General features: G+C 41.4%; 1 protein-coding gene across 4 annotated transcripts in view; it reads right to left on the reverse strand.

Annotated features, from left to right (window-relative positions):
* syt1a (synaptotagmin Ia) overlaps positions 1 to 20,202 on the reverse strand; it is a 234,654-nt gene that overhangs the window by 166,120 nt on the left and 48,332 nt on the right. For 2 of the 4 annotated variants that reach the window (XM_055006772.1, XM_055006769.1), the window contains exon 2: positions 7,997 to 8,052. The exons of 1 other annotated variant lie outside the window; for it this stretch is intronic. The gene's annotated coding sequence lies outside the window, so the exon portion shown is untranslated. Of the gene's footprint in view, positions 1 to 7,996; positions 8,053 to 9,115; positions 9,389 to 20,202 lie in introns of those variants that run through there. One more of the 4 variants, XM_055006770.1, reaches the window with a different exon arrangement.

A 20,202-nucleotide genomic window follows, 5' to 3' on the forward strand; every position in this document is an offset into this window, starting at 1 on the left:
TTTCCAGAAACTTAACCGATGAATTTGACAGCGCTCCAAAGAAACCAAAAGTGTCTTCGACAGCTAAGCTCATACAATATCAGGGAGCCGCACATTACTCTCTCAAGGGAGAGAAGCAAACAGGGTCGGTCTTTTGTATTTGTCATATCTCCTCCAGCCCATGGTGACCGCAATGTGTCTCAGACGCTTTGGCTCACAAAGGACAGATCGGCGCTGAGGAGCCAGGGGAACTGGAGCACTGTGGGAAATGGCTTCCCTGTGGCCATTTTGAACATGCCAGACCATCGTCACTCACGTGTTGTCTTCTCTTAAGCCTGTCCAGGGGGGACTTTTTGCTTTCTCACCATGTAAGGATCATAGAGGTGCGCTGACAGAGACAAGCCACCCCATCTGACGGTTACTAAACACTATGTGGCCACCTCAAGCACACACCGAGTCACTGATGAACACACACGCCTTCCGTTACGAGAAACTAGATAACATTTGTGGTTTGACTATATATCCAAAGTTTTGAACATAACTAAGTACTTCTGTAGCACATGACCACAGTGGAATTTAAGTGGATATGCAGGATGATGGTGTGGTTGCAGGCCAAGCTTTCAAATTTGTGAAGTTTAAGTGTTAAGTAGCATTGTTTTGTTTGGGATTAATTTTTGCAAATACAGCAACAGTTATATTATAACACTGTACTCAAAGTTAGCTTAGTTAACTGCATAAACTGGCCCCACATGAAACACAAGAAAAGCACTTAGAGCGCAGTACTCCACCAAGGCTGCTCAGTCGTACCATTTCCGACAGCTACAATCTTGAAAAAATTATGTTGCAGAAATCACAGCAGTATAGAATGTGGCCATTTAATATAGATATACCCACAAACAAAATGACCTTGTGCTGAGCACAGGCGTGTGTTCTACATGTGTACGTTATGTACGGATACCGAATCACGTGACCTAAATATGTAGCGGGTGGTGGGAATTGATGGGACTCAGAAACACCCCCACAATTTAATCAGTTGTTCCTTGTACCATTTCTGAAGGATAAGTCTGCAACGGTCGATTTGTAGTAGGACCGCAACGTAGTGTTCAATTGTCATAGCTACAGTGATGCTGTGCTGCTATTTCGCAATGATACAGAAATCTTTAACAAATCCGTGGATCCAGACTACAAGCCACATCACTGCCAAAATCTAATCACTTTGTCTTTGTATCATTTCTGACCTTCCCTGAAAATTTCATACAAATCTGTGACTCAGTTTTTGAGTAACGTTGCTAACAGACAGACAAACTAACTCCAATCATCCCATAACAACTATAGCAACTATGAGATAATGATTTCTGTCTTTATATTTTTTAAAAACTAGTTCAAAATAAGTTTGTCGTTAAGGACGTTACCTGGGGAAATGTCTACATTGAAAAAAAATTATGTCACTGGTGTATGTTTCTCTGATATATAAGAACATAAAATGTCATTTGGTGGAGGTTTTTTATTCTCTGTTGTACATTTGACTTTTTTTTTGTCTTTTGGCAAAACTTTCCACAATAAAAAGGTATTGGGTATTAACTGATTTTTTTCGTAAAGTGTGTGTTAAAACTCATATGACAACAGTTAAAGAATGACACTTATCGTTATGTCAGAAATTCCCAGGTCTGTATGTGACATGAAATTGTGTCTGCCTGGTGTCACCTCACTATTATCAAATGGCAGCCTCAGATCTGATTCAGTGAACAAAGCAGGAAATGAAATGGCAGCACAGCAAGATTAAAATGGGAAACAAGGACTGCTGTGTCCCCTCTGAAAAGGAAACACTGCTGTAGACTAAGCTCGACAATGAAGGAGGAGGATTTCATTCTTTTGCTGGAAATGACAAGTTAAAACAGTGAATATGGCTGATAGAGTCAGCTCTGGGAAACGTTAACCTACTTATAAAGCTGGTAGTAGTGAAAAGTTTGTCGTGACAACTTGTTCTACTCCAGTTTCCTTTGACTCCAGTAATACCTTTATCTCCTCAACTCTTTGCACTTGGTTTGATCTGCATTTAAAGTTTGAAATATTTGACATCATTTCCCAAAAAATTATGTAGTTTTTCTGAAGCTGAAAGGTTTGAATGGGCGACTTATCTGCTAGGTTTGATTCTTGTACAATAAAAGTTAAACCTAATTGAGCTCTCTCTAATGATTACCATCCCCTTTATCTTCATCTTTACAACCGACTCACTACCATTTGTATCAGTTTAGTATAGCAGGATGTGGCACTCAAGAAATAATTGTGTCCATTCTGGTCTTACTTAGGCTTTCATTTCAAGCAGAAATTATCACACATCCACTAATATCATCACTGCAAGCTGATCACAATGACACGCTGAAATATAGCAGGTATTATAATTAGCATGCGCTCTGTTGAACGACACTTAGCTCCTAGCTTGAGTTAGCATTTGAAATTTCTAGTTTAGCGTTACCATAAACTTCAGGTAGCTAGCTTAACCAGACAGGTGCCAGACACCGTTTTACAACTCGATGCTGCAGACTTTACCAACACAACAATCACAGTCGGCAGTTAGACAGAAATGGATTGTTTATGTCTCCGTCTACTGCCTGTAGACACTACGGTCCTATTATGACTCTTCAACTTGGTTTATATCTCTTATCCAGGTTGCTTTCTCCTGAAGAGATCCTTGCTTATGTTGTATCTACTCTCAGATGTACATCGCTTTGGATAAAAGCGTCTCCTAAATTAAATTGTAGAAATGCAGAATGTCATCTTTACAGGTGGGCAGCAAACACACCTGTAACTCCATTTCATTAAACAGTAAAGCCAGATACAACAGCAAGTCTGCAGTACATTTTCTGACATCCATGCTAATTGTATTCTATCTAACATATTTGTAATTGGTTAAAATATCAACGGCAAGTAATTGACTTACATTAGCATACTTGATGAGAGGGAAAAAAGCAAAAAAAAAATCATGCATATTTGAGTTTACATTAACAGTTTCTATCCATTTAGCCACTCTATTAGCATCCATATTTCTATTCAGTCAAATATATTTGTAATCTGTGTGCAGCTAGTTACCTATTTTTCATAAACCTCTATGAAAAACAGCATCTTGTCAGTAATCATTCAGTGTTCCATTACGTCCTCAGGAAATATATCAATATTCATAGTTGTGCCATTATATTAAATTCAGACTTTAACATATCTTGCAGTTTAGATAATTCAATATACACACAAGCATAACTTGATGCTGTTCCAATCACTGGTTCTCTGAAAAGTGAAGTGTATTATATCAAGTGCTTCCTTTAAGTTTTTCTCTGAACAGTAACTTTGCCGTGCTCGTCTTAGTGTCTTCAGTCTACTCACACTCTCTTAGATAGACCTGTCTGAGTACGAGCTTACAGGCAGAATGAAACAGTTGTCAATCCCCATGAGCTGAGGCTGAGATCACAATCACTGGCAGACTTATCTCTTCTGTGGAAGCAGTAACTGTAAGGCTAACATTAGGACTCAAAAGGAAAGCATTAAACACATAGGGAAGCCTTTATGAGTCATAAACATCCCTGCAGAAACGTTTGGTAAATCAACAAACGGAGATATTTTTTAAAACACCACTGTTTTAACAGTTAAATACAGGGATGTGAACACCTATTAACTTTTAAGGTAATGTGAATATTAAAATGATTTGGTGCTTTTTTCTACTATGTGTACACAGGAAACACCAGGAGGTTAGAAAGCTTTCCAGATAAAACTTGTTGAAATGCGGGCAAATTAGCAGACGATAACTAAAGCTGCTGCCAAAACAGTAAGAAATTACTGATGGGAAAGAAGTTTGTTTGTATTTTCAGAATGATGTTAAAGAACAATGAATCTCCTTTGCAAAACAACCCTAATTATGATGCTGGTAGTCCTTAAGGCTTGTCTTCTGAATAATTTAGTCCAAGAATTTCTGGTGGTAGTAATGGTAGAGGTGGTACAGTAGGAAACAGTTCTCTTTGGGGATTATCAGTGGTTGATGAACATGAGGTGAGTTTAAAGGAGGAATAAAAAGCTTTTTACTTTCCTTGTGTACAAGGTGGAGCCATGGTACAGTCGGATTTAACCCAATCATACGGCACGAAGGATGATTAATATGTTTGCTAATAGGGGAAGGCTGAGACATCTCTGGATGTGAGATCAGGTGTGAGGCGTAAACAGTGGTGAACACTGCCGAGTGGAGGTGGGAAGAGCAGAGTCTATCAATCACTGGTGACAGCAGGGAGAGACGCAGGAATCACCACCATCAAGAGAGAGGATGGTGCTCCACTACGTCCTATTACAGTGATAATGAATGATATCTGCAAATCTTTGTTATTTAAGTAGAAACACACTTATACATTTAAAAAAGATACAAGAGAATTACCATGTAGGTTAAGAATTAATTGGTCCCCATCAATCCAAATCCAAATATATGATGTAATAGGTCTTCGTGTACATTATGGAAGCATAAAAAAGCCAATGCTGCTGTGGTGGTAGTTTAACCCACTGATACCTGGTTGTTCAATTTTTAGATGTAAATTGCTACAACTACATGTCATTTTTGTCAGACATGAGTTTAACCAAAGAAGCAGAGTTACATGACCTTTAAAACTTATATTTTTTCTTTAGAATAAGAAAATACTTGAGGCAAATGTTGACTTTCAGACAAGCCAAGATATTTCACTAACATAGAAAAGTCTGTATTCTGCCGCTGTTCATACACATCCAAGGTTACTTGCATGATGTGACCGTGCTTTTTAGCACCTATTAGCAAATTTATTTAAAAGGTTGTGGCACAACAGAAATGATGAACTGCAAACTAATCAAAAAGCTGAAAGTAGAGAGAGTAACTAGGGCTATCCATTCATTCACTTATCCATCTTTTTGATGTCATATTTATGCCATGGTGGCAACAGATATGACATACAGCTGCACCAGTTAATCAAATATCGATCACAATTTTGGCTTCCCACATGTCAATTAACATGATCAACTCTGATACTAACAATTTAAATGCATTCTGCTCAGAGAAAACATCCCATGTAATTATAAAAATTCATTTCATTTTTGATAAATTTGACATTACATGTGACTAAAAGTCATTTTTGATTGCAGGTTTTCTGAGTTTCCAATACTGCAGTAATTAAGTGGAGACTAGAGGCTTCTCTGTGCACAGTCGCCTAGCTAGTGTTTACTGTAAACTGTATGTGACACATTTAGGGAACACTGGTAAAACATAGCTCCTAGATGTTCAGAAAGGACAGTATTTTGGACATAATTCTGTCTCTAGGAGAAGCTCTGAATTAAAGAAAGGGTTATTTTAAGTCTTATTTTGATGTAAGATTTGTATATTAGCATGAATGTAGCACAGCATGGAAGTTATTGTTGTTTATCGTTCATTTAAAAAGTGTAGTAAAATTATTTTGTCCCTAAAATGAAATGAATAATCATGACAAAGGTCTTTTATCTGAATAACTCTATGAATGTTGATTTTTCTGTCTTCAACATTGAGGCTGTCCTTAGCTATGGAGTCTCTATCAGCAGCCTCTACAGGAGCTAACCCAGCACTCCAAGAAAACCTCAAGTACAGAAAACGGACTTCGTTTCCATGTCACATGCCGTAGAGAGAAGCTTCTTATTCTGCAGGGTAAACACTAAGGTTAATGCTCCTGAGTTGAGCTGGGCACCATGAGTATAGAAGCAGCCAGGTGCTGCCCTATCAGGTCATCTACCTGACCTGAAAACCCGGGTCAGTTTGCTCTCGTCCCAAAGATGTCAGTCGATAACAGTCTAAACTGTAGCTCTTAATCTGACCTTTTACCAGGGATCACATTGTCTTGAGAAATCTCGCTGGAGCTTCTGCCCCTGATATCACAGTGCTGTTAGAAGGAAAACCAGTGCAACAAAGCCAAAAAACTAGACAAAGAAAGTGACAGTAAAGCCCTATTTGCACAGGATTAGTATCACCTCAGGATCAATGGTGATTTGTATTAATTGCGGAGGATGTCTGTGATCTTAATCCCGTGTGAATGCGCCATGTCTGTAGTTTGTAAAGTAAAAAGTCCACCGCAAATTACCTACCATATTTCACCAAACACCGATGTCCTGTGATAATACTGGTCCCATGTGAATCTGCATCTCAGTGATCGGGGGGTATTTTAGCTGTTGTTTTTTTAAAATTGCGCACCTTTTTCTACCTCTTTCCAGGGTGAATCATGGAGGCTGCAGTGGAAATTATTGACAGCATTTTAGGAGCAAATGCTGGAGTAGTCCGATACAAAACAGGCCTATGGACCATTTGCAGAAACGGCAAAATCAGATCAATAAGAAGAGGGAAGTTTGGGAGGATACTGAGATGGATGACATGCGTAGCAGCATGCGGTTAGCATATCTTTCAATAGGCTTAATACAAACGTCCTGACGGCCCGTCATCCCGATAACGCTGCCCGCTGTTCTCAGGTCACGTTGCTGCTTTGACATATTTACTGTTGCCATGACGACTACATACCACATTAACAGCATGACAACAGCAGATGTTGCGATGTGCACAGATTTGACATCATATCCGGGCTGTAATGTCAGTAAATTCAAGTAAAATACGGACTTTGCTTATCCCGTACGAATGCACTGCAGGAAACACAGATGTGGGGAGAAGATCCCCAGATAATACTAACTCTGTGCGAATAGTACATAAGAGTCACTAACCATTTTCATTTTGCAAAATATCCTACCACAAAACTACAGTATGAACCTTCAGCAGCATAATTTATCCACATTCCTACTGTTCTATGTTGTGTTTAAAAAAAACAAGCCCCGAAGCACTAATCATGTTTTATCACAGTGAAAAGAAAGCTTGATTCCAAACAAGTCTATTTTTTAGTGTTTGTTTTGGGCACTTATTCTTTTACATATGGTATATTTTATTTTTAGTACACATTTAGAGTTTTTTGAAGCTGGACTATAGCTTATGTCTAGCAAAGAGGATTTATTCATTCCCATTCTGTCTCTACTAATATTAAATACTATAAACTACTCCTGCTGCTCTATTCTCTTCATCACTTCTGCCTTCCTATGATGTCAAAATCATTTCATTCAGTCAATTTCAACTTCCCTACTCTTGTCTAATGTTCTATTCTCCCATGTTCTCTGAGCCAATCAGCACCAACATCATTCTTCTAATTCACTGTAATTCCGTCTTTCTCCCTTTGATATTGAGCAACCCTCCTGCTCCTCATCGCCACCTCATTCGGGTCGTCCAGGGCATTTCAACCAGTCTCCTTCAGCCATCTGCTAACTTTACTCCCCAGCACCACCAGTGTCTAGACTCCAGGTGGGGGTTTTACCCTCGTCTGGGACTGAGCTTCAAGATGTTGTTTCTGACAGAAATTCAGCCCAAAGCAATTATACTTCAAAATATTCACTTAAACGTTTAAGTAAAAGTCCAGACTACCAAAAAAAAAAAAAAAAACAAAAAAAAACAACCCCAGAAAAACCAGGATGAGGAGTGCTAGTGTATGGTGTTTTAAAAGGCCAGTACTTCCCATCCTCCTGACTGAACGGCCACTTCAGTCCCTCTGATCACAGCTGACTTCACTCCATTGAATTAACACGCCGCTTTCTGGGCTACAGGCTCAGGGGCCATGTTGAAGCCTCAGTGGTGAATATTAGATTGCACGCCTCCAGATCTCATTAAAGGAAGCAACAGGACAGTGTCTGCATCTCAAATGAGACCAGAGGCCATAAAGCATCCTGACTCCCTGTTGGATTTACTGATTTGATTGATACTGTGTGTATGCATCAGAGGCTAGCAGGGCTACAATGTCGTTTTCAGAAAAAGGCTGTGAGGCCATTTCAACAAAACACATAATTGGTGTGAAATTTTAGTTTGGTATCTTATAGCATGTGGCAAATGGTCTACAATATAGTGTCTATTATATACACAGACATATGATAGATTTGATTAAAAGCCTTTTGGCCAGACACTCACAGTATGTTCAGCCAGAGATGTTTCTTCCAGTCCTCCTTTTTCCAAATGGCACTTCACTGAAATAGAAATATCACATTGTCAATATGCAGTGTAAACATAAAAACCTCAGCTGACACACAAGTTGCACTGCAAAGTATATTCCTTCCACAGTCCTAATGAAATGTGTGAAATGAGTCCACGAAGACACATGAATGAGGCTTTGCTGAAAATAAAATTAGTGGGTCACTAGAAGTTTTTTTTTTAACTAAGATGTCCAGTATTAGCCACAGATTATTAGCCACAGTTTTAAATAAAAGCTGCTAACGCCTGAAGGTAGGGGTTTTATGGTAGTTAACCGCTAGTAGCCGCTAATTAATACAATTACAACTAATGGAATTACACAAAGTCCACTATTAAGTGAAAAGACGGTTCACCGTAATTAAACTGTATGCTTTCCAGTTCATCCTATTATTGCACTGAGAAGAGCTGAGAAGGTCAGATCTCATTCAGAATACAAAGCTTTAAAGTAACTGTTCACTTGCTTCTTCTTTCCATGTAAAAACCTTCTACCATATAAATGGAAATCCTGCTTATAGTTGGTAATCCCACTTCTCATTTTGGCTGGCAGTACCTTAGGAAATAATTAGGTTTACACCCAGTTTGAGTTAGGTTTTTATTGGTAAAACACGTTTTTTTTATCCTGACCTGAAACCTCCATTTTAAAAGATTATTATGTCTCACAATAACTGATGACAGACACTAGTGGTCACAGTTACAGGAAGCAGACGAACAACATGAAACACTAATACATAAACAACAAATGTTGTGGCCCTTCCAGACATTCATATCCAACCCACACTTGCAGCTATCGCCATTGACAAAAAAACTATTTTAGTTAACTGGAAAGATAAGAAAGCCCTCAGCCTCATCCATTGGCTGAACCTCCTCACAGAACACATTTCACTTGAGAGAATATCTGCTATCAGAAAAAACCAATTGGAGTCCTTCAAAGAAAAATGGTCTCCATTTATTAAATGGATGTGGGCGTATGCCACTTCCCTCATAAAATTGTAATTATTATTCTGTCTGTGTGTATGGTCTGACTTCTGTCTGCTTTATTTCAGTTTATTAACCCTCTACCTTTTTAAGTAGGATGGCACCATGGACTTCAAGGCTGTGTGCATGCACTGGTGGTGTCCTTTCTCTATTGCTCTTGGGGTCGCTCTCTGGCTCTGCGGGGCCTGCGTGGCTCGGGCCCCTCTGCCTGGGGGTGGGTGTCCCCGGTGTCTCTCCCTTAGAGCCCTGGGTCTGCTGGGTCTGTGCGCTCTCCCGGGGCCTTGGGGGTGGCGGCAGCTGGTCTCTTCTGGGGCGCCCTGGCTGGCCCTGGGGTTTGGGGTGGGTCGGCCCTCCGGTCGCTCCCCTGTCCCTTCCTGCTCTGCTTCCTTCCTCCTCCCTCCTCTCCTGCCTGGCCGCTCGTCCTCGCCCCTCTCCCTCCCCTGGGGGGTCTGGGGGTCCTCTGCTGCCTGGGGGTCTGGCATGGGGGCCTGGTGGTCTCTCTGGGGGGGTGGCTCTGGTTCATCTGGACACAGGCATTGGTACTTGCCTGTGTGCCGCCACTGGAGATTAGTTTCTGCTGGCTGGGGGCTTCTGTCCGGGCCCGGTGTGGTCCTGGGGTGTGGTGGGGTGGGTGGGGTCTAGTTGGTGCTGCGGGGTGGGCGCCCTGCATCCTGGACGTGCCGGCTCCGGGGTGGGCGCTCATGGCCCTTGCTTCCTGGTGATGCGGCCTGGTCCTCCCTCCGGGGCAGGGTGCTGCATGCAGCTGGCCCGTGATGGGGCTGTGGCGCCTACCAGGGCGCTGCTCTAGCGCTGTGACTTCTGGGGGTTTCGGTGCTGGCCGGGCCGGTTGGGTTCGTGTGGGCCCACCTCGGCCTCTTGCCTCTGGGCTCTGGGGGCCCTCTGCATCAGTACCAGTGGTCTTACTACCTGTCTCCCCCGCTGCTCTGTCCTCATGGGCCGGATCCACACCAGACTGCCTCTTACTGTGCACTTCACATACTTCACACATCACTGTATATAGTTACTCTTAGGCACATATAGGGACATGACAGTTAGGGCCCTGAGAGCAGGTGGGGGCAGGAATGATGGGCTCTGTGGTGGGGCGGATGGCAGGGCTCTGCAGCCTTGTCTCTTCCCCATCACCCTCTTGCTTGCCTCCCCTGCTCTCTAATTTGTTTTTAATGCACCACACACACTCACACCTTGGGGGTAGGTCTGGGACGGCGCGGGGAACTTGGGTCAGGGTAGGCTGCAGAGTAGCCATCCTCTGTGGTCCTCTGGCCTGCCCCCTGGACGCCTCACCCAGCCTCCCCACTTTTAATGCACCACATGACACTCAGGGTTATCACGGTGCAGGGATAATGTCTCCAGTCTGGGATCGGGAGACATATTAATAGGGAGTAACGGGGGGGATTTCACCAATATGGCCTCGCTGGTGGGACCCGGCCCCCTTATGGCTATGGGGTGGTGGGGGTGGACCATCATCCGTGTTGCTGTGGCTGGGGGGTCCCCGGGACCTGGGGGCTGTGGTCGGGGGGGGTTCTCCTGCGTGCCCGACGGGTCCAGGCTGGTGCGATGGCTCTTGGTGGGCTGCGGGGGCTGGATTGGCCGTCCTGGTGGGCGCTGTAGCTGTACTGCGGGCTGGTGGCGTGTGGTGGCTCTGTCCTGGTGGGTTGTCAGGGCGCATTGCGGGGAGTGGGGGCCCTGGGTGTACTGCGCTCGCCTGGGGCCCGGTGCGGGGGGTATGCGGGGTGCCTCCCTGTCGGCGTCGCCGGGCCCCACCACACTGTCCATTTTTGCCCTCTGGACTCGCATCGGGTCCCGGCTCCGATTTCCTCTGGCCGGCTCCCGGTGGCGGCCTGCCTTGTGATGGGCTGGTTGCCATCCCTTCGGTGGGCCGCTCGGCCCCTGTGTCTGGCTTCCTGGCTGTGTCGGGCCACTGGCCCCCTCGGGGGAGGGGGTGGGCGGGCGGGATGGTGGGGTGGGTGGTCTGGTGGGGGCTGGGGTGGGCGGGGTTGGGGTTTGGGTGGGGGGTGGGTCCTCGTGCCCCGGGCCGCCTGGGTCGGTCTTGGTGCGCTGGGGGTGTTGGTAGCTGCTCCCTCTTGTTCTCCGGGTTCGCGTCGTTCACGGTGGCCCCGGTGGCCCTCGGGGGTGCCGCCCTGTGGCTCCTACAGCCCGAGGGGAGGGGTGCCCTGTTGGCTTGGCCCTGCCTTGCCGTGATTGCTGTTCTGGGCTTCGGGGTCCTTCACACTTGCATGTTTGACCAGGTCTCGCCACCGAGTCCCATTGTCAGCGAATGATGGGACCCGCCAGAATGTGCTGAGAATCTCTCCAGAGTCTCTACCCTAAACTCATTCTCTCCTTCACTAGTATCCTCTTCTGGCCTGTTCTATTCCATCCTATTCTATACTGTCAAGACATCTACAATTATGGTGCTCAGTACTACTTGTTTATTTATTTATTTATTGAATCTCTTTTTCTTTTGTGTTGGCTTTCTTTTTTTAGTTAATTTTTTTTCTTTCTTTCTGTTTTATTGATGGGCAGTTAGTAGTTGGGAATAACACACCACCTTACAATCTTTAATTGCAATAGCACCACCTGTTATTTTCTATCCCTGTTCATCCTGTTCGTCCTGTTTCGTCCAGTCCAGTCTTTGTTTCCCCCACACATCACTGAGGTGCAGCACTGCCCTCCCTGGCTCATCATAGGGAATTCTAATAAAGAATATCTGCTTAGCTTTCAGGGAGGGCTGGTGATGGTCACACACGCACTAAATATTAAAATATTTGGCTGCAAGACTAAAATATGCATCAATCTCATACAATGTTAACACCTCTTTTGTGGAGTTAAACAATGAGAACAAATGCAGACAAAAAAAAAAAGAACAAATGTTGGGACTCTTTCATTGGTTTAAAGGACAAACAAGCAATATGAACCAGAAGAAAGAATTCTTCACACCTCTCCAATATATAATTGTGGGACTTTTTGTATCATAGTGGACATTTTTGCCGTTTTCAGGCCTACAATCAACAAGGACACCTATAGCCAAACACCACATGGCATTTTTACACAAAGATTGTTCTAAATATTATATATACAATGGAGTAAAATTGAAATTGAAAGTTATTTATACAGATATTGTAGTAAAACTGTTAACATGCTATAAATCCACACTTGACTCACACACTACTTTATATTAAATAACTCAGAAAGCCTTGGAGTCTGGCCAGTCTTTTCTTCAGGAGGAAATGACATCATGTGGAGCAGGTCATGTGATCTGGAATTAACACACTTCCTTGAGAGGTGTTTTTGTAATGGGGAACTTAGTGGAAAGTGATTTCTTGGACATAGATACAATTTGTTATTTTCCATATAAAATTTGATATATTGCCTAAAAAGAAATATCTGTCCTGATTATCTCAACTTAATAAAAAGAACAAAATCAAAACAATTTTTGAATAAGCTCATTTTCTTAACATTAAGCTAATTAGAAGGTGGTTGTTATTAAATTTGGATGGTTATTTAGTTGACATTTTAGTGATATCCAGTTATTTTTTATTAAAAACTGAGACACAAAATGACAAAAACGAGGCACAAAGTGACAAAAATAGGACAGAAAATGTGGAGCAGGTCATGTGATCTGGAATTAACACACTTCCTTGAGAGCTCATTTTATTATTGTTTAGCTAATTAGAAGGTGGTTGTTATTAAATTCAGATGGTTATTTAGTTGACATTTTAGTGATATCCCGTCATTTTTTTTAAATTAATGAGTGATTGTTTCCATAATAAATAATTATGTAATTTGTAAAGACATGATCATAATGAACATAAAAAAACTGTTTTTGTTTTTTTTTTTTTACTTTTAATAAAAATGCAGACTTCAAAAGTCCCTCAATTATATATTACAGATCTCACAAATGAGAATCTAACGACATTAACTACTCCTCACAGAAACTTTGACAGTTAATGTAATGTGAGGAGATGGTACAAAAAAGTTCATAGAAATGGTACCTGCATTTAACCCAGCTAAACACATCAATGCAAAACCAACACTGTTAGGAGCCACTCAGTAAGGTCAGTCATTTTAATTTAATCCTAGAGAATCTTAACCAGCCCAGCACAGACTTAGTCAGAACTGCACTGTATATTGGCTTCACAGTGTTTCTTAATTGGTTCTTGCAGGGCTACTGCTGTTAAAGAGAAATCTGGGGATATCAATATGAATAAGGCAGTAGGAGTCCTTCAGAAGGGTGGACAGGAGCCCTTTTAAGAAAAAAATATTCTTTTTACTATGAAAGTGGGTTGAGCAATATTACTCCATTTCAAAATCACCATGCTATCAGCTGGACTGAGAATTACAACATATGAAGAAAACTTTCGCTTTAGTAAGAAACCGAAAGTTTCAAGTACCTTTTCAGAAAATGTTCAAGTCTATTTTCCACAATAAAACACAATTGTCCCACCAAAACGTTTATGAAAGCAACATTTTCCAATATTTCACAGTTCATCACTTCTTCTCTAGATAGAAACATACAGATGGAAGGAGAGAGAGAGAGCAGGCAGCAGAAGACTTGTGCATTGATTGGTAAAGGCAGAAAATCGGTACCAGAACTGGCCGGCTATCTTCCAAAAGAAGATGCCGTGAAAGATATAAACAGCCGCTAATTAGGGGCTGATATCTACCAGGACACAGTAGGGGGGCTTTGAAAGCCAACTCAGAGCTTTTACTGAGAAGGTGTTTCATGAATGTGTAACCTAAAAAACAAACACCTCACCGTCTACCCACTAGGATACATGGTCCTAAAATAGACTTCAAATGCCTGGGGAAACCTGTGGGCTCACTGGCAGTCATTGACACCCAATAAACTAGGTGAAGAGGGCCTAAGGACATGTCTATTTTTACTGTGAAGGGGTCAAGAATAGACCTTTTACCCTGAGAGATGGTAATTGAAGGGGCTGCAGGTAAATGTTACTGAAGAAAAACGTCAGTGCATTCAAAGCCCATAAAGAGAATCAACCAAAACAGTGTTCCTCAATATATCTTTGTGATTTTTGTTTGCATACGCCACTCAAATTGTGATGTGAAAAATAAAAGGATGCATCACAAAAGACGAGGCATTAAGGACAATTCAAATATCATTACTTGAAAAAGCAATACAAAGGAATAAAGACGATGTAAAAGATGTCATTCTTATAAACTATTTCTTAAATTGCTTTGAGTAAACACGGCACAGTTGAAGCGGAAACAAATTTTGGCATGATTATCGTAATCCTGAGGAGAAAAACTCAACACTGTGTGTGTTTTACTCTCTTTCATTGCTTTCACAGCTATTGCACCATCATTACTTTCATTCTGGGCTCTCCTATTCAAAGAAGCCATCTTATGCTGTCCTGCCTTCACACTAATATCCACAGCAAACATTCAGGAGGTGAGCTCAAACATTATTATCATGGCGGTTTCATTGCTTGTCTGTGGACCAAAGCCATCAACTACTGCAGAGCAACCAAGCTGGACTGGAGGAGCATATAAAGTGGCAATGTCTTTTCATGTTATGTACACGCTCAGTGTCTACACTAGCCTTTGTGGTATGAAGAGTGTAGGGGCCAATTCAGACAACATGCATGTCTGATATGCTTTTTACGTTGGTGTCACAGTCAACAGACATTATAGTAGTAGAGTCTGACCAGTACTGACATTTTGAGGCCAATACCAGCATCAAGAAATCTGAAGATGACAGGGTTCTGAAAACTGATTGCAGTTGACAGGTAAATTTATCAGTTCTCTTTGGTGGACAATTTATATTTAATCCCGTTTGTTGTATAGTAGATTCAGAGTGTATTCAGACCCCTTCACTTTTTAGGTGCCAAATCATTCAGTTCCTTAAATGACCACTTGAGGCACGGCCCAAATGTGAGTCAATCCCCATAGATCCCAACATTAAAGTTCCCAAATTTACAGCAGAAATAAACATGTCTACAGCCTGGTACAAAAAACACTTTTGGTCTCTGTAGCTAATTTTACTTACTAATAAAAATCACTTTGGGAATCCACTGTGTTGGCCTTAGCTAAAATGGGTAGATAATATTGGCAATACCAATGCATCAGTCTAGTTCTTACATGCTTTACAAGATGCAAGTCCGTATTATATTATTTATCAACCTTTGGGACTATTTGGTGAGCATATTTATGGGATGACAGGACTATAACCAATGTCCGGACAACATCAGCAGCACATATTGCATGACTAATATAACCAGCGTTTCATATATTCAGATATGTGCAGTTGAGATGGACAACTGACCATCCTACCATCTTTTTTATCTCGCTCGTCCAGATAACACATTAAATATTCTCCACTGAAGCACTGGAGGACACTGCAATACTCATATGCAATAGGAAGGGCAGTCTCATGAAAAACACAAGCACAAAATATTAAGTTTAGGCTCATATTGGTCTTTAGATCTAGACATCTATTTAATAAGAAGCCGGAGGGACCAATGTTTAAGGAACAATGGTGACTTCTTTGTTTAGCGGCAGGGACACAAAGCCAATATCCTGTATGGAGATATTACTCCTGAGAAGCAGGAGCTTTCATCATCCTCCAAACCTCATGTCACCCTCTCAGTTCAGTTTGAAGGCTGGATGGAGCCGTTTCCATAGTTTTCCTGAAGCCAGTTGCTTCCTTAACATCAGACAGGCAGCCTTGGCAACAGCCGAATCTGAGGCCCACTTAAATTTCGCTCGAAGAATTTGGCAGAAGCACAGCAACGAGATTGTTAGCAAACAGCCAAAAGATGAATATACACCTCTAGCCTGCCAAACCTTTGCACAGACGCACTTGTATTTTTGTGGGATGCAATGAGGCGACACTGTCTGGTACGCTCATGTTTTTTTTAGCTGTTAACATACTGATGTTGTTTTGTATTTAGAGTGATATCTTAAATTTACAAGCTCTTTTCTCTTTGGAAAGAGTTATTATGCAGACTGGAACGTGATGTTTTGTTACTGCAGATGTAGCTCTTGAATGAATAGAGAGGTAAAAGCAGTCTTGACTTTATCTACTTGAAATCCGCATACAGGAAGGATAATATTAAGTGTGTTGACAATAACAGGTGCGATTTTACTGAAAAATGTTGTACTTGCTGTGGCTAATAAGGGCCACATGCAAATTTCTTAACAATACCAATAAAGGGCCCTTCTTACTGATCATAAAATTACCCGGGGTGATGAATGATGCTTGTTATTCTATAGAGCCCAGTTTTGCAACAACAATGAAATACTGGCCACCTTATTCAATTTACTAAATTAGTTGTAATTGGCATTGCTTATGGCAATGGCATAATGAACATATTCACAACAGGAAATTATGTAAATAACCAGGAGAAGCAAAAAAAAAAGGCAATTGTGAAGGACAGGCAAACAAAGACAGATATTAGGTTGGGGCAATCTGTTGAAATTTTCCACTATTCCTGATACATTTGCTGAGTTGTCTGACACTATCTGAAAAAGACTATGATGATCAGTGTTTCCCAAACGCTGATGCATTTGTGACAGTCTCTCCACTCTGTACACTCTGAACTAAAACATGCAGGACTAACAATTATCAGTGGCTTTTCATCACAGAATGGAATCAATGTTTGAGTTGACGAAGGGTTACAATAATCAGCACCTCTATGGAAATTTGTCCTAAACTGATCAAGTGAAGTTGGTCTGTCTGCTCCTAATGTCAATCTCAGAGACCCAACTCATGAATTCAGTCATTAAAAGCATGTAAGAGTAAGTGTTACCCTTCCTCTGCTTCAAACTGAGGCAGTCAGCCCTCTGGTTTTAGACTAAATGGCTTTACTTTAGTCTATTAACCAGCCTTTATTGTCTGCATTAACTGTGCAGCAATGACAGAGACAACATGACCCAAGCCTTTATATCCTTTTCTGTGGCAGCACACATGATACACAACATTTAAAAAACACCGATACAGAAATTTGGGTCTGTCTACACACTTTATGGCTCATTACAGTAGCTTAATCATCTCTGTCTACATGCTGCTAACTTACTTTTCATGCATGCAACTCCAAATACCAGTTGATATTACTGCAGGCTCTGAATCGCTCTTTGTTGCTTAAATAATTACAGACTCGTATTTTTAACATTTTATTTGTCAATAAATTAGTAAAATAAAATCACAAAAATTTCCCTAAAAAATTAACTAGTGATTGCTATTGCTACAAATACAGATCTTTGATGTGGATGTTTACGGTTTTGGAATGTATGTTTTTTTACAGTCATTATTAATAAATAATTACTGAATTCCAGATACTAGAGATTGGTAATTTGACAAAGCAGAGAAAAAAAATATTTACTATTTTTTAAATCCTTAATATATGACTTTTTCTTTAAAATCAGGCAAATATTTACATAGAGTAAAAAATATAGTGTAAAGTCACGGTCATTTGTTGTAAAAGAACAAATTACAATTTGTAAAAATGCAAATTTCTGATGTGAACATTATAGTTTTGGCCGGCTTTTTATTAAACATTCTATTAAACATTAAAAATTTTTTTGACAGTGCAACCAAACCTACGAAATAGATCTCGAGCCTGTAACGGAAGCAGAGCTGCGCCACCAGAAAAAGTTTTTAGGCGTGTTGCTTTATATTTTGATAGACCATCTGGAAGGTAGCCTTTGATGCCTGTGTGTTCATGACTGGAATCTTAAAACAGGCATTGAACTGTAAAAGACATTTAAGGCCAACTTTAGCAGATAGAGGTCCAGTCACCACAGATGGGTGAGACATTTGTGTAAAATCTGCAGATTAGAATAGAAAAACAGGGTTAATGACTAATCAGACAAGCTACCAATTAAGTATTTATCAACTTTGGCTGAAAAAGTCCAACTTGAGCATCTCTGAATAACTTGAGGGTCACTGCACTTAGATACTGGTGGTGCATAACATACGTCATTTTTGTATTCTCATAAATAACCAGTATCTAAGTTACAACTTTGTATATTTACAGCTAAATTGTCAGTCTGACGTATTAATGTTGAAGCTCCATCTCTTTTGACCATTACCAGTGAGACCAAACTCACTCCTGCACATCATTTCTACTGTGCAGTCTGAAAGAATAATTAAATGTTTTGTTTGCTTTGGTTTTTTCTCTTTGTGAAGGGGAGAAATGATGGGTCTCTGCTGTCAGTTACTGTATGATCTGGTGTTCCAGTCTGGCCCGACCTGTCACTCAACATTTCTCTCTCTTGACATCAAAACATTTGATAATCACGCCGCTACAGATGCTGGAGAAGAGGAGGAGAGGGAAAAAAGAGGAATAGCCCGGTATGCTGTGCCTACTAATTATGCAGCCTGAGATGCCTCTTTGTCATCAGACTAAATTGCATGACATTTAACAATAAATTGCATTTTTGCCCATTTACTTTACAAGAGTAACAATCTAAACTGAAAGCGTGCAAACAAAAAATGAATATGTGACAGGAATATATGAAACAGGCGTACCCGCTTTGGCTCATCCGTGGCTTTGGTTGGATTGTTTAAAAAGGACAACGCAGGCTGATGGAAAAAAGACTTGTCACTTTGATTATGGAGATAAGTCAAACATATGTTTATTTCTCAAACCGCTACGGGCTTTGCCAGCGCTCGGCCGTATGTGTAGGTGGATCACAGTCAATAAACAAAAAGTTCCAAGCAAGCAACCTCAAATTACATCTGACCTCCTTTAGTTGGTCAAAAGGGCCCAGATTTACTAAGTAGCACTCAAGTACCGATTTTGTAGATGTTTCCCTCCTGCAGAAAGCTGTTACCTTGGAGCCACAGGCAGCCTCATCATTAAAATTACCAGAGCCCGGCTGAATGGAGCAAATGTAAGCACTTAGGATTAACTAAATGAAGTAAACCTATTAAGGATTGAGTAAATAAAGTGAAATGTTTTCCTTGCGCAGATGAAATGCTGTTTGGGTCTGCTTGAGTGCTACAAAGAACTTCAATAACTGTCTGGGTAGAGTAGAACGCCCTTGAAGCTGGCACTCAAATCAGACAGCATAATAACATTCAGATGGTCTCCCTGCATGACGATGACGCAGCATTTGCAAGCCCTGCCTCTCCTGTGCTGTGCCCTTGAATGATAAATCCTTTACCCTTTGCATCCATATACTTAGTTCACTGGCTTTTCTGTTCAGAATTGTATGAAAAAGGGGGAAGAAAACAGCATTATTCTGGCAGCCACCTGACACACGTGACTTCCTCCTAATGCGGGAGTTGAAAGGTAAGCAGGCTTTGCATAAGTTGAAGCCTCACATGTTTTATTGGAGGAGACAACCATGACCGTGCATGGCATACTGCCAGGCTCACCGGTCAACGCTCTGGACAGGATGACCCAGTTACAGCTGAACATCCATCAAACGCTGGTGAACCAGGGTGGGTAAGGCTCAGTCAGCAGGAGGTTTGAAATCCTACCAGATGTTGAAATCAGGCAGCATCATGCACGTGGAGAGCAACTTCATGCATATTCTTCTGTCTAATCTTTGATATGCAAGCACTGCAAGGTCTGAAAATAATGTAAAATAACGTGCAGGATACTGTTAAAGATTATTGTGCACAAGTGAGCAGTGGACATGATTTCAGATGGAAACAGATGGAAACAAAATGGAGACTATGGTGCAATGACTTGCTGTAATGCTAAATACTCTGCCAAGGAGGTGGAGCCTCGGCAGAGTTATGTGACGATCGGCGTTGGTTTGTCTGTCTGTCTGTTAGCAACATCACTCAAAAATGGATTTGGATGACATTTTTATAGAAGGTCAGAAATGACACAAGGACCAAGTGATTAGATTTTGGCAGTGATGCAGCTTGTAGTCTGGATCCACAGATTTGTTAAAGATTTCTGTATCATTGCGAAACAGCGACATGGCGTGACTGTAACTATGACAACAAGTGAACACTATGTCAGATGCCTGCTGACGATCACATGATTGGGATGCTATAAATTGACCGTTGCAGACTTATCAGGACTTATCCGTTTGAAATTATACAAGGAACAATTGATTAAGTTGTGGGTTCGTTTCCGAGTCCCATCAGTTCTCACCACCTGCTACATATTTAGATCATGCGATTCAGTATCCGTACATAACATACACATGCATAAAACACACCTGTGCTA

The sequence above is a fragment of the Amphiprion ocellaris genome, chromosome 21 (assembly GCF_022539595.1).
Source record: "Amphiprion ocellaris isolate individual 3 ecotype Okinawa chromosome 21, ASM2253959v1, whole genome shotgun sequence".
Classification (NCBI taxonomy): Eukaryota; Metazoa; Chordata; class Actinopteri; family Pomacentridae; genus Amphiprion; species Amphiprion ocellaris.